Below are 13,493 nucleotides of genomic sequence, written 5' to 3' on the forward strand. Positions count from 1 at the left end.
CTCTTTGATCCTTTAGTGAGGAAACTTCATATTCTGCCAGTGTGTGAAAAGCTCATCTAAAAACTGCGTTTACAAATCGGAGTGGATTCATGCTACCAAACATAACAAGAGGGAGCTTTTCCTTAGGGTCTGAAGAGTGGATATTTACTTTAATCTATACGAATTAGCTCTTATTGAACATGTGGTATATTTGAGCATTTAACTTTAAGAGCATACATGAATGTAGCAATTCTTGTTTCTCTCTCTCATTTTCAAGTTCACTTGTCTGCATATTTTTTTTCTTTTCTCTCTTCATTTGTTTGTTTTACAAAACAATGAAACCTCCTTAAACTGAAGTCCAAACAGAGCAAATATTGTCTGACCTTCAAGGCAGACTGGACTTGATGACCCAGGAGTTCCCTGCAGTCCTATGTCTACATTGCAATAAAACACTCATGGCTGGTCCATGTCAGCTGACTTGGGCTCGCAGGCTATACAACTGACGTGTAGACGTTCAGGCTTGGGCTGGAGCCTGGGCTCTGACGGTCCCAGAGCCTGGATTCCAGCCTAAGACCAAACGTGTACACTGCAATTTTATAGCTCAGCAGCCTGAACCCCATGAACCCACGTCACCTGACACAGACCAGCTGTGGGTGTTTTATTGCAGTGTAAGCATACCCTTTGCACTCATCGTCCTCTCAGGGCTTTTGGTGAAGGCTTGGGTGGTCAAAAGGATGTATGTCCAATTAACTGACTTGTATTTTGTTGGTTGGGGCTATATTTTGTGCCAGTCTTAATGGCTCAGAGAGTAAATTTACATACATTGAGTTCCATTCACAGAATTACTCACATGCATAGGCGTTTTCAGGATCGGTGCCTGATTTTAAATTGGTTTGTGGACTCTAAATTCATATGCAAGTGTCTAGCACTTCAGGAAAAGTATCCTTTAAAAATCTATTTGAATTTAAAAAATTAAAAGCCCTGCTTATATAATTAACACTGCAGGATATTGCAAATTAGTATAAAATATTATATATATGCAGTGTGTGTATATATATTGTACATAGCACACAGTTGTGTATTTTAACAATGCTATTATGTATATTATGTATGTGTATAGCATTGACCATATTATGTAAACCATAATTCAGGGTGTAGAACACACATATGCATAAAGTAATTATGATAATTTGTATTACAGTAATGGCTATTGTCCCAAACTCAGATCAGTGTCCTATTGCATTAAGTACTGTACATTCATACTGTATAGTTCTTGTCCTGAAGAGCTCACAGTGTCAAAAGACAGGGCAGACATAGTGTTATATGACATAGAGAAAAAGAGAGATTAAGCAAGTTGCACAAGGTCACATAGCAGGACACTGGTAAAGCTAGGAGTGAAATCTAGATCTCCTGATTCCCATGTCCTATCCATAGACCACACTCTCTCTCAAAAAGAAAAACCTGATTCACCAGCTGCTGGCTCCTTGTACTTGTATTGTTTATTACAATAGAAAGGTTATTCTTCTAGTAAAATGTATTTGATTACTTATTAAAAAGTGCTTATGCTGAAGATCTAGGCACTTGTACATATATTTACAATGCACAAACTAATCCAAAAACAACTAACTTCTGCAGATAAGCCGCATCTCATAAAGTATAAACTGGACAAAATCCCCCCCATTCCAAAAACAAAAAAACCACACACACAAATAATATTTAGCACTTAGGGCTTGATTCAAAGCCTATTAGGGTCAGTTGGAGTCTTTCAATTAATCTTAATTGGCTCTGGAGCAGGTTCCTGTACAGCACTTTTAATTCGTAACTGTAAACCTCTCTCTGCGGAAGGTGGGTAAACATTATTCTATGCATCTTAGAGTTGGAGAAACTAAGGCACAGAAAGCCACATACAGAGCTTCAAGAAGAACAAGTCTAGTCCCCCATCCACCATATACATATTTTAAAAACAAGTATTTTCTTTATTAATGCACTCTTATACACATTAAAAATGTTACTGTAATGGAAGGTGTCAACATGTGCCATCAAGCAGGTTTCTGAACTATAGATGACAATCGCTGACCTGTTTAAAGTCAATGGGTGTACTAGGCACCATTAATTTGGGCTAAATGAAAGGGGCAGGTAACCACTTATTATGTAGTGATACCTGGAAACAATATAAGCCACTACCCAAAGCACTGGGTCACATGGCAAGGCCTGAGTAAAGACTAAAGGAGGTAGAATAAGAGAGGTTTTCCTGAGACTAGTTGCAAATGCAGGGGCTAAGGGATTGTTTGCAAGTTGTGTGTATGGAAGAGGCAGAAAGCCCAGAAAGCCAGCTGAAAACCAGAGAAGCAGTTGTGAATGTGTACATGAGAGGAAACAAAAACAGAGCTCCTAGGGTACAGAACATGCTAAAGTGGCAGAGAAATTGGGGATTTTTGAGCAAGCAACCTGCCTGATAATGTTTATTCGTACTGCGTTCAGGGGAACAGGACTTTCTATTTATTCTTTGTAAGGAAACAGGATTGCACCAAAGTACCTGACTTGAATTGTCAATTTCTCCTCCTAATAAAAACTACCCAGCAGAGCACCAAATAATGGCTAACTGCTCAGGTCAAAGGGGAAATAATAATATCATCACCTGTTTGGAAGAGATAATCTAGTCTGCCATACATCATGATTTAATTATTCCTAACTGATCCTTAATAGATGGATGTCAAGTCTATCCTTGTTCTGCTTCAACTACAGCAATTTCACAACCTCTCTTTGTAGTACAGCTGGGCAAATCATTTGTAGCAAATAATTTGATGAATTGTGCCTCTTTTCCTGTTTTTGTCCAAGCACATTAAGATTTTCTTGAATATTACTAGAAACTTTTATGTATTGTATAATTTCTGCAAATAATTGTGCATAGATGAGCTATGACCAATATTTATCGGAGCCAACTGTCCTGCAAGTGTTCTCTAGACATAAAAGAGAGAGTGCTTAACCCACACAACACCCTAAATGACTATCCTGGTGTAGCTGATGTAGTCAGTTCTTGTGCAGTCATTTGGAAAAGCCTATTTGCATTTAACCTTTTCTATGTAGAGTTTCATACCTAGTACAATCATACACAATTCAATAGTTGTTCAACATATACTTCATTATCGCCTTTGCAATAACAATACCTTTGCTGAGTTAAAAAAAAGTTTGCAAGTGATGTTTCTATTAAGATAAAATTATTCAAATGCGTTAAACATATTTATGAGCAAGAAGCTAAATTAAAAGAATCTGGAATGGGTTTTCCTCTTTGTTGTTTGATTATTAAGAAATGCTTTAGGAATCATCACTTCTAAATTACAGACTCCTCCTCATAAAAGCACAAATATAGCTCTGTTTAATGTACAGATATGAATTCTTTAGGACATGTTGGAACCCCCTTCGAGAAAGCCACCATAACCAGAATGATGAAGGGTGGGAGGAGATGAAAGAGACTATAGATCTGCACCTATATCAGAGAAGGAGCTTAGCAGAAGACTCCACAAATAAGTACTCCACCAAATTTACTAGGGACCTTGCCATGTGAATCTAAATTTACTTGGGAAGCACTACAGAGACAGATGCAATAGAAACCCTAGAAAATAAAGACAAAAACCTCACTTGTTCTGCTGCCAAGGGACCCTTCATGGCTGTTGAAGAAGGAGCTGAATTTGCCTCTCAGTGACTCATTGCCACTCTGTGCAAAGTGCATGCAGGACCCATTTCTTACTGTAATATATAATGCAAATTGATTGCTGGGGCTTTTTCTGTATGTGTGTGCACTTGAGTAGAAGATGGTCATAAGAACTGCAGTAAATATATTTAGACATCATCATAATATGATATGGCTATTCTCAAGCATTCCTATTACATTCTTTCAAAGCTTTGTGTCCCTTAATATATATTTGAAACATATCAAAGCTAACCCTCAACACTGCAGTGTTTTCCCCTATTATATTCATTATGTCAGTGAATATGAGGTCTGTTGTATTATAATTACAATGTGTGTTACACTTAAAGATAGCCATTACAGAGTGGGTCCATCAGCTGATGATGTCCAAAGATAGGCTGAAGTACCTCCTTACCCAAGCATCACAGTGCAGTGGTTCAATTGTGATTGTAATGTCTCAATATGCATCCTCTTCATGAATAACATCAAGGAAAACTTTCTGGACAAATGCACCATGAAACTAATGATATACCTGAGATTCATTGATGATATTTTCATCCTCTGGACAGGTGACCTAAACTCCCTCACTGATCTCTACCACAACTACAACCACCACCACCCATCAACCAAACTTTCCCACACCAGCATCAACTTTCTGGACACCATGATCAGCTTCAACAATGGAACCCTTCAGACAGCTATATACAAAAATCCCACAGATCACCACGCCTATTTTCAGAGATCCAGTAACCACCCCAAACACACCAAGAAATCTGTTATCTACAGCCAGCCATTCAGATATCACAGAATATGCTCTGAGAAGAAAGTCTGAGATACACACCTTAACACACTGAAAACCACCTTCACCAAACAAGGACACTCCACCAGAGAAATAGATCGTATCATTTAATGGGCCACACAAATACCCCAGGATAACGTGCTTCAATATAAGAGAAAAAGAAACCTTCTGACCTCACACCACTAGTTGTCACCTATCATCCCAACAATCACTCAGTATCTGATCTTTCATGGTCTCTTGCAACATGTGTTAACTCCTTATCTGTTCGACCTTGTATTTAGCTATGATGGTCTGTGTATCTTCCCCAGACCTCAAGAAGAGATCAGTGTAAGCTCCAAAGAGAGACTCTTTCATCAACAGAAGTTGGTACAATTAAAGATTTTATCTCTCTCACCCACCTTATTTCTCCTGTGTTTCAAATACAGCATTTCTAGGTATTATGTCACAATATGGTGCAATATTATTCCCTGATCTACTACATTCAGAATTACTATCTGTAGTACTGATCTCATATCCACTATGGGGATGCAACAATACAGAAAACAAATGTTGTGATGTTTGTAGATCAGACAAAATGTACTAGCTGTATTGCTAACACAGAACTACAGTGGCAGAAAATCTGCAGGCCAGGATTATGGTGGCACTAGATGATCAAAATTTCTATTCCAGTTGAGGACGTGTAGTGGGACAAACAGTATTTAAAGGGGGCAGCACTTAAGGAGGAGAAGGAGTGCTTCGGGTGCTGATGGGATGTGATTATGCAGTATATATCCAAGGCAGCTTCAACCAGCAGAACTCATTTAGAGCTTGTGGCAGAGATTAAAGCTGCCTTTCTGTACGCAGCAACCTACCCGTCCTCAGGTAATTTTGCCTGGAGCACAGCAAGCCAGCCTAGTGCAGGGTTCTAATCATTTGAAGCTCATTTCACCAGCACCTTTGTCCCTTTGGCTTAAAGAGACAGGGTTTTCTAAATCTAGGAACTAGTGGAATAAACTATAATGTGTGTGTGATTCAACTAAGATATGGAGTACTTGTGGCACCTTAGAGACTAACCAATTTATTTGAGCATAAGCTTTCGTGAGCTACAGCTCACTTCATTGGATGAAGCGAGCTGTAGCTCACGAAAGCTTGTGCTCAAATAAATTGGTTAGTCTCTAAGGTGCCACAAGTATTCCTTTTCTTTTTGCGAATACAGACTAACACGGCTGTTACTCTGAAACCTGTCAACTAAGATATGATGCTTTCACTGAATATCAAGTTACCTGACAGAAGCATAATTATCAGATTTCTTTGGAGGAGGGAAGGATTATAACTGGGGAAGGGCAGACAATACATATACTTTTTTAATTCAAGTTTTGTAAGGGTTTCACTTGAGTATTTACACACATTGCATCCAACAAGACTTCAATATTTTCAAACATGTGGCATTTGTCGTTGCTAAGAGCAGACAAGTTGCTTAATGCACTTCTATTGTTATACTGCCAGAAGAGTGTATATCTGAAAGAACAGCACATACTTAAAAAAAAGGCAAAAAAACCTCAGCAGGCACTCTGGCTGTCACTGAATTAAAAAAAAAAATGTACCAGTATTGCAACCTGTTAGCACCTGAAGGTACCAAAAAGTGATTTACAGTTGACAGGTTTACCCACAAAAATTCATTTGGAATGTTTACTGGGTACTTTACTAGTGCTAGCATGTCTCACTGGGGAATAATCTAGCTAGCAATGCCACATAAAACAGTGACTGAAAAGCAGAGTAGAGGCAAACCCGCCGTTTTCTAAACATGTCCCATGTGAAACAGCGTTAGGAGGCAGGCATCTGGCATGGAGGGACTTGCCATTAACAGAATATGAAGAGACACTGGCAGAAGAGATACACGGTCTGACAATTATTATTTTTATGCCTCTCCCTGCTACAAACACATCCCACTATGTTGTTGCCTTGCTCATTAATTACTCTTTATAACCGTTGGGTAGGATAGGAGAGACAGGGCTAGTACAGGGCACAATTCTGCTCTGTTTTGTGCTAATATATGGAGCCACACCCAAGAGGGTTCAAGGAGTTGCTTCCCAGTATTCACATAATAGTAGAACCAATGGGGGGCAGGGGTGACAAACACCCCCCCCCCCAATCTGGCTTGTAGGTGTATGTGTGGCAGCTCTTCAAGCCAATAGATATAACTGAAGATATCATCACCAAGGACCCATCATCTCTCCCCAATCCCCAAACCGCGGCTCTGCCACTGCTTAAAACCTGGCTTTGCTACTCTATTTGCATGTAGGGAAAGAGCAAAATACAGCCCTGGCATTCTGCACAGTGGTAGATTGGGGGGAGGGGGGGGCTGGGCTAACTCAGCCAGTGGCATTGCATGGCCTTAAGATGGCACAGTAAAGCTGGGATCCTGACTGACCCAGGCACATCAAAACTTGACGCAAAGCCTATTAGAGTCAGTGGACAGACTCAGGGCCATACAGTCATCCTGTAGCATGATCTGGAAGGAAAATGTGGGAGGGTGAGTGCACAATGATCCTTTATGGAGAAGCTATAAAGAGTGTGGCTATGAATGTTGAACCCAGATCTCCTGAGCCATCCTGCCCCGTGCAAGCAGGACTTTGGGAAAATAAAACTAGGCATACATCTCGCTTTTCTATTCATTTTTTTAATTATGAAAAGTGAAAATAAACAGAGGGAATTCCTCCCTCCCCCAAGTTAATTTTTATTGACCAGAGCAGACCTAATATGAAATCCACAGGCAGAGTCTCATTGCTTACATATACATGACTGACTAGTGTCTTGTTAGTACCCAGAAGCTCTGTCATAGGGAACACAGGACTTGCAAGACTAGACCTATGATTTATCTCCTCCAGTATCCTCTTCCTACCTCTGACAATGGCTAGTACTGGAGATTTCAGATGAATCATGTAACTCCATAATTCATCTAATTCATAGTACTATACAACTGGGGGAGAGATTCTGTCCGAAGCTGGAAATCAGCTTACGCCCTGAAGCAGGAGGATTGGTAGAACAGGAGATAAAAGCAGTGGGGGAAAATAATGAAACTTACTGGAAATATTGCTTTGGACTTTCTCTCTAATGGATTCCCCTGCAAGCTAATTCTTAGTGCTACAAATGACCTGTGGTAACGTTATGTACTGCAGATAGGCATATGCAACTGTATATACCTGGTACCCAGATTTTAGCTCAAAAAAGGATTATTTACTAGCTAGCCAGAAGGAGACCACTGTTTAGGGAGGGGTGTAGAGGAGAGGTGGGGGAATTTATATTTGCTTCACAGGAAATAAGGGTGCTTTCATTCTTATCTCTTCTCTATTTTCACTCCCTGAGCCATTAGCTGTTCTGAGCTTCAAACCGCTATTCCTTCTGTAGCCTCTTCCTCACCCTCTAATACTAAAGGCATCTCTGGAGCTGAGGAGGAGGTTATTTTTGCTGAGAGTATGCAGGTTCAGAATGGACATATCCAATATTTCTTTCTATCTACTAGGAGTTCTTTAACAGGGCAAGTGGAGAAGGCAAGGGGAAGTAGAGTGGGCTCTTTTAGTATTGTCCAATCATATCACGGGCACTTTCAGACTGATAACCATTATGCTCTCCTTTTGACAGTCATTTTGCTGAATGGTACCGCAGTGGTGCCAGGCACAGCAGTAAACAGTACCAGCAACTGCATGGCCCTTACCATTAGTTTTGTTTCTATTTCAGAACCAGCAGACTGACAGAAATAGGTTTGGCTATTAGCTGGCTCTTTTGTCATGCTACCTCTTTTATTATGTCTGAGAGATTTTTTTCCCAGGCTGCAGCAGGTAGCCTATAGCAGTGGCCTGGGGATAGGAGACTTCACTGAGATATGGGCAACAAAGATGAGAGACAAATTGCAATGACAAGTCTGTGATGACGGTATCTTGTGAATGATGTAGTGAACGGGGGAGGGAAGTCATTGCCTCCTGTGCTTTGTACCCAGAGAACATTTGTCCAGAGGCAGAGCCCGTATTCTTACAAAGAAAGGCAAGGTGAACAACACGCATCCTGGAAAGCTATCCACGACAACATCTGCTTTCTGTGCCCAGGATCCCGAGCTAATAAGCAACTGCTATCAGAAACAGAGGATAATAGAACAATGATAAAAATATATAACTATAGAAGACAAGGGTGTGTGACATTAGAGATTGTGACTAAAGGCTATGGAATGAAAAATACCTTCCTGGTCTGCCCAGAAAGAGGACACTATCTGTGCTACTGCATTTTGCTGGACAGACAGAGACTTTGCTGCATGGCCAGCTGTTTTTAAAGCAATGTAAATAAAAGCATATAAATACTGAGCCTACAGGTCAAGAATGCAGTATGCAATTTTAGTGTCTCTGCGACTATTGGATGATATGCTGTGGTACCGTGAATGTCAGGCTCCACCTATTCACAGCCAGCAGCAGGGTCAGGGCCAGAATGGCCTGGGACATGTGATTATAGTAAGGATAATGAAAGGTAATATATAATTGTTAAGTGAAAATTATTTTATTTTTCCTGATACTACCAGAATTACTCAAAAGGTGAATTAAAAGATGACTTGTACTATGCCTTGCTGTCTTCCAGTCAGCTTCATGGTACAACTGAGGAGGTTGACTATAATCTCGAAAGCCCTTTGTGAGTTGAGTCATCAATCTTTTATAAAGACTGCCTCTCCCCCTCTGTGAGGTTTGCCCCATCAAAGAAGATCTGGTGGGACATTTGAAGGTTCCATGGTTTGTATATGTGGGAGCTTGGTTAACCATATCCTCTGATGGTGCAAATCAACAATTGAAGACAATGAGGGTATGCAGATTTGCACCAGAGAATCTGGCCCTGTGTTCTTAGTGGAGGGTCTTCCACTCTAAAATCCACTACTCCCTTGGACAAAATTTAGGCCTCAAATTTAGGTTATCTGAAAAATTAAAGGGCAAACTTTTGAGAATCACATTCTCTACCAAATACTGTCCTGCCTGTCAATTAACTAAACAGGATTTCACCTCTAATGTACATTCACCCTTTGTTTTTATTCTGATTGATTGAGCCTCTGGTCATTCTAATCCAGACAGAGCTATTGATGAAATTCCAGTCCATGTCCATGCTTGGCTTTATTTGTGTTACATTCTGCACACTTAGCCAATGCTTGAATCATGTGTGGGAGGGAGTAAATATATGAATACACTACTCCCTTCACCTCACAGTTGCTGGTTGGGGAAAAAAGGAATAAAGTACCTGGGGGGAGGTGAGGTGGGGTGGGGAGGACTGTGAGAGGAGGAAGGCAGATGGGAGAAGGAACATATGTTACCTACACTTTTCTCTCCCCAGTTAGAGTACTGATTTCCCCTTTGGTTTCTATACTTCCGAGATTAAGTAAGAAATTGGAATGAACTCTCTTCCCCACTGCTACTCTCCTATGCTCTCTCACGGCTGGAAAAAAGCAGATCTTCCCAAAAGCTCGTTTTCCTTCTTTTTAATTACACCATTAAAAAGATCACTGACAAGTGTGTGGTTTTGGTGGTTTGCTTTGTTTTGTTTATTCATCATTAGCTTTGAATATTCTGAAAGCTGGTGAGTTGTAAAATACAGACATCTCCTCATTTGAGTTTTCCTCCACCAAACTCTGTTCTTCATATCCATTTGATACATGTGTGAAATGGATAACCATGGATAAATCTAATTTAGATTTGAGTAAGGATTTTTAACTTCAGTTATATATTATACACTGTCTCCTACCATCTTTAAATCACTTCCCACTACAGCTGGTTGACTATTGGTCAACAAAATCTTTTTTTTTTTTTTTGCCAAACAATGCTGATTCATCAAAAATTTGCATGGAAATATCTCTGTTTTGATGACATCTTCATCAGGAGATTTCTCAGGTCCAGGATGGAATTTCTGGTCAGAGAGAGAGAGCAAGAGCTACCATATAATAGAATCATAGAATATCAGGGTTGGAAGGGACCTCAGGAGGTCATCTAGTCCAACCCTGTGCTCAAAGCAGGACCCATCTCCAATTAAATCATCCTAGCCAGGGCCTTGTCAAGCCTGACCTTAAAAACTTCTAAGGAAGGAGATTCACCACCTCCCTAGGTAAGGCATTCCAGTGTTTCACCACCCTCCTAGTGAAAAAGTTTTTCCTAATATCCAACCTAAATCTTCCCCACTGCAACTTGAGACCATTACTCCTCGTTCTGTCATCTGCTACCACTGAGAACAGTCTAGAGCCATCCTCTTTGGAACCCCCTTTCAGGTAGTTGAAAGCAGCTATCAAATCCCCCCTCATTCTTCTCTTCTGTAGACTAAACATCCCCAGTTCCCTCAGTCTCTCCTCATAACTCATGTGTTCCAGTCCCCTAATCATTTTTGTTGCCCTCCGCTGGACTCTTCCCAATTTTTCCACATCCTTCTTGTAGTGTGGGGCCCAAAACTGGACACAGTACTCCAGATGAGGCATCACCAGTGTCGAATAGAGGGGAACAATCACGTCCCTTGATCTGCTGGCAATGCCCTACTTATACATCCCAAAATGCCATTGGCCTTCTTTGCAACAAGGGCACACTGTTGACTCATATCCAACTTCTCGCCCCTAGGTCCTTTTCTGCAGAACTGCTGCCTAGCCATTCGGTCCCTAGTCTGTAGCAGTGCATTGGATTCTTCCGTCCTAAGTGCAGGATTCTGCACTTGTCCTTGTTGAACCTCATCAGATTTCTTTTGGCCCAATCTTCTAATTTGTCTAGGTTCCTCTGTATCCGATCCCTACCCTCCAGCGTATCTACCTCTCCTCCCAGTTTAGTGTCATCTGCAAACTTGCTGAGGGTGCAATCCACACCATCCTCCAGATCATTTATGAAGATATTGAACAAAACCGACCCCAGGACCAACCCTTGGGGCACTCCACTTGATACCGGCTGCCAACTAGACATGGAGCCATTGATCACTACCCATGGAGCCTGACAATCTAGCCAGCTTTCTATCCAACTTATAGTCCGTTCATCCAGCCCATACTTTTTTAACTTGCTGGCAAGAATACTGTGGGAGACCGTGTCAAAAGCTTTGCTAAAGTCAAGGAACAACACGTCCACTGCTTTCCCCTCATCCACAGAGCCAGTTATCTCATCATAGAAGGCAATTAGATTAGTCAGGCATGACTTGCCCTTGGTGAATCCATGCTGACTGTTCCTGATCTCTTTCCTCTCCTCTAAGTGCTTCAGAATTGATTCCTTGAGGACCTGCTCCATGATGTTTCCAGGGACTGAGGTGAGGCTGACTGGCCTGTAGTTCCCAGGATCCTCCTTCTTCCCTTTTTTAAAGATGGGCACTACATTAGCCTTTTTCCAGTCGTCTGGGACTTCCCCAGATCGCCATGAGTTTTCAAAGATAATGGCCAATGGCTCTGCAATCACATCCGCCAACTCCTTTGGCACTCTCGGATGCAATGCATCCGGCCCCATGGACTTGTGCACGTCCAGCTTTTTTAAATAGTCCCGAACCACTTCTTTCTCCACAGAGGGCTGGTCACCTCCTCCCCATGCTGTGCTGCCCAGTGCAGCAGTCTGGGAGCTGACCTTGTTCGTGAAGACAGAGGCAAAAAAAGCGTTGAGTACATTAGCTTTTTCCACATCCTCTGTCACTACGTTGCCTCCCTCATTCAGTAAGGGGCCCACACTTTCCTTGACTTTCTTCTTGTTGCTAACATACCTGAATAAACCCGTCTTGTTACTCTTAACATCTCTTGCTAGCTGCAACTCCAGGTGTGATTTGGCCTTCCTGATTTCACTCCTGCAAGCCTGAGCAATATTTTTATACTCATCCCTGGTCATTTGTCCAATCTTCCACTTCTTGTAAGCTTCTTTTTTGTATTTAAGAGCAGCAAGGATTTCACTGTTAAGCCAAGCTGGTCGCCTGCCATATTTACTATTCTTTCTACACATCGGGATGGTTTGTCCCTGTAATCTCAATAAGGATTCTTTAAAATACAGCCAGCTCTCCTGGACTCCTTTCCCCCTCATGTTATTCTCCCAGGATATCTTGCCCATCAGTTCCCTGAGGGAGTCAAAGTCTGCTTTTCTGAAGTCCAGGGTCCATATTCTGCTGCTTTCCTTTCTTCCTTGTGTCAGGATCCTGAACTCTACCATCTCATGGTCACTGCCTCCCAGGTTCCCATCCACTTTTGCTTCCCCTACTAATTCTTCCCGGTTTGTGAGCAGCAGGTCAAGAAGAGCTCTGCCCCTAGTTGGTTCCTCCAGCACTTGCACCAGGAAATTGTCCCCTACTTTATCCAAAAACTTCCTGGATTGTCTGTGCACCGCATTGCTCTCCCAGCAGATATCAGGGTGATTGAAGTCTCCCATGAGAACCAGGGCATGCGATCTAGTAACTTCTGCGAGTTGCTGGAAGAAAGCCTCATCCACCTCATCTCCCTGGTCCGGTGGTCTATCACAGACTCCCACCACGACATCACCCTTGTTGCTCACACTTCTAAACTTAATCGAGAGACTCTCAGGTTTTTCTGCAGTTTCATACTTGAGCTCTGAGCAGTCATACTGCTCTCTTACATACAGTGCAACTCCCCCACCTTTTCTGCCCTGCCTGTCCTTCCTGAACAGCTTATATCCATCTATGACAGTACTCCAGTCATGTGAGTTATCGCACTAAGTCTCTGTTATTCCAATCACATAATAATTCCTTGACTTTGCCAGGACTTCCAGTTCTCCCTGCTTGTTTCCCAGGCTTCATGTATTTGTGTATAGGCACTTGAAATAATCCACTGATGGCCCCTCTTTCTCAGTATGAGGCAGGAGCCCTCCCCTCTCACACGCTCCTGCTCGTGCTTCCTCCCGGTATCCCACTTCCCCACTTATCTCAGGGCTTTGGTCTCCTTCCCCTGGTGAACCTAGTTTAAAGCCCTCCTCACTAGGTTAGCCAGCCTGCTTGCGAAGATGCTCTTCCCTCTCTTTGTTAGGTGGAGCCCGTCTCTGCCTAGCACTCCTCCTTCTTGGAACACCATCCCAT

The sequence above is a fragment of the Lepidochelys kempii genome, chromosome 5 (genome assembly GCF_965140265.1).
Source record: "Lepidochelys kempii isolate rLepKem1 chromosome 5, rLepKem1.hap2, whole genome shotgun sequence".
NCBI lineage: Eukaryota > Metazoa > Chordata > Testudines > Cheloniidae > Lepidochelys > Lepidochelys kempii.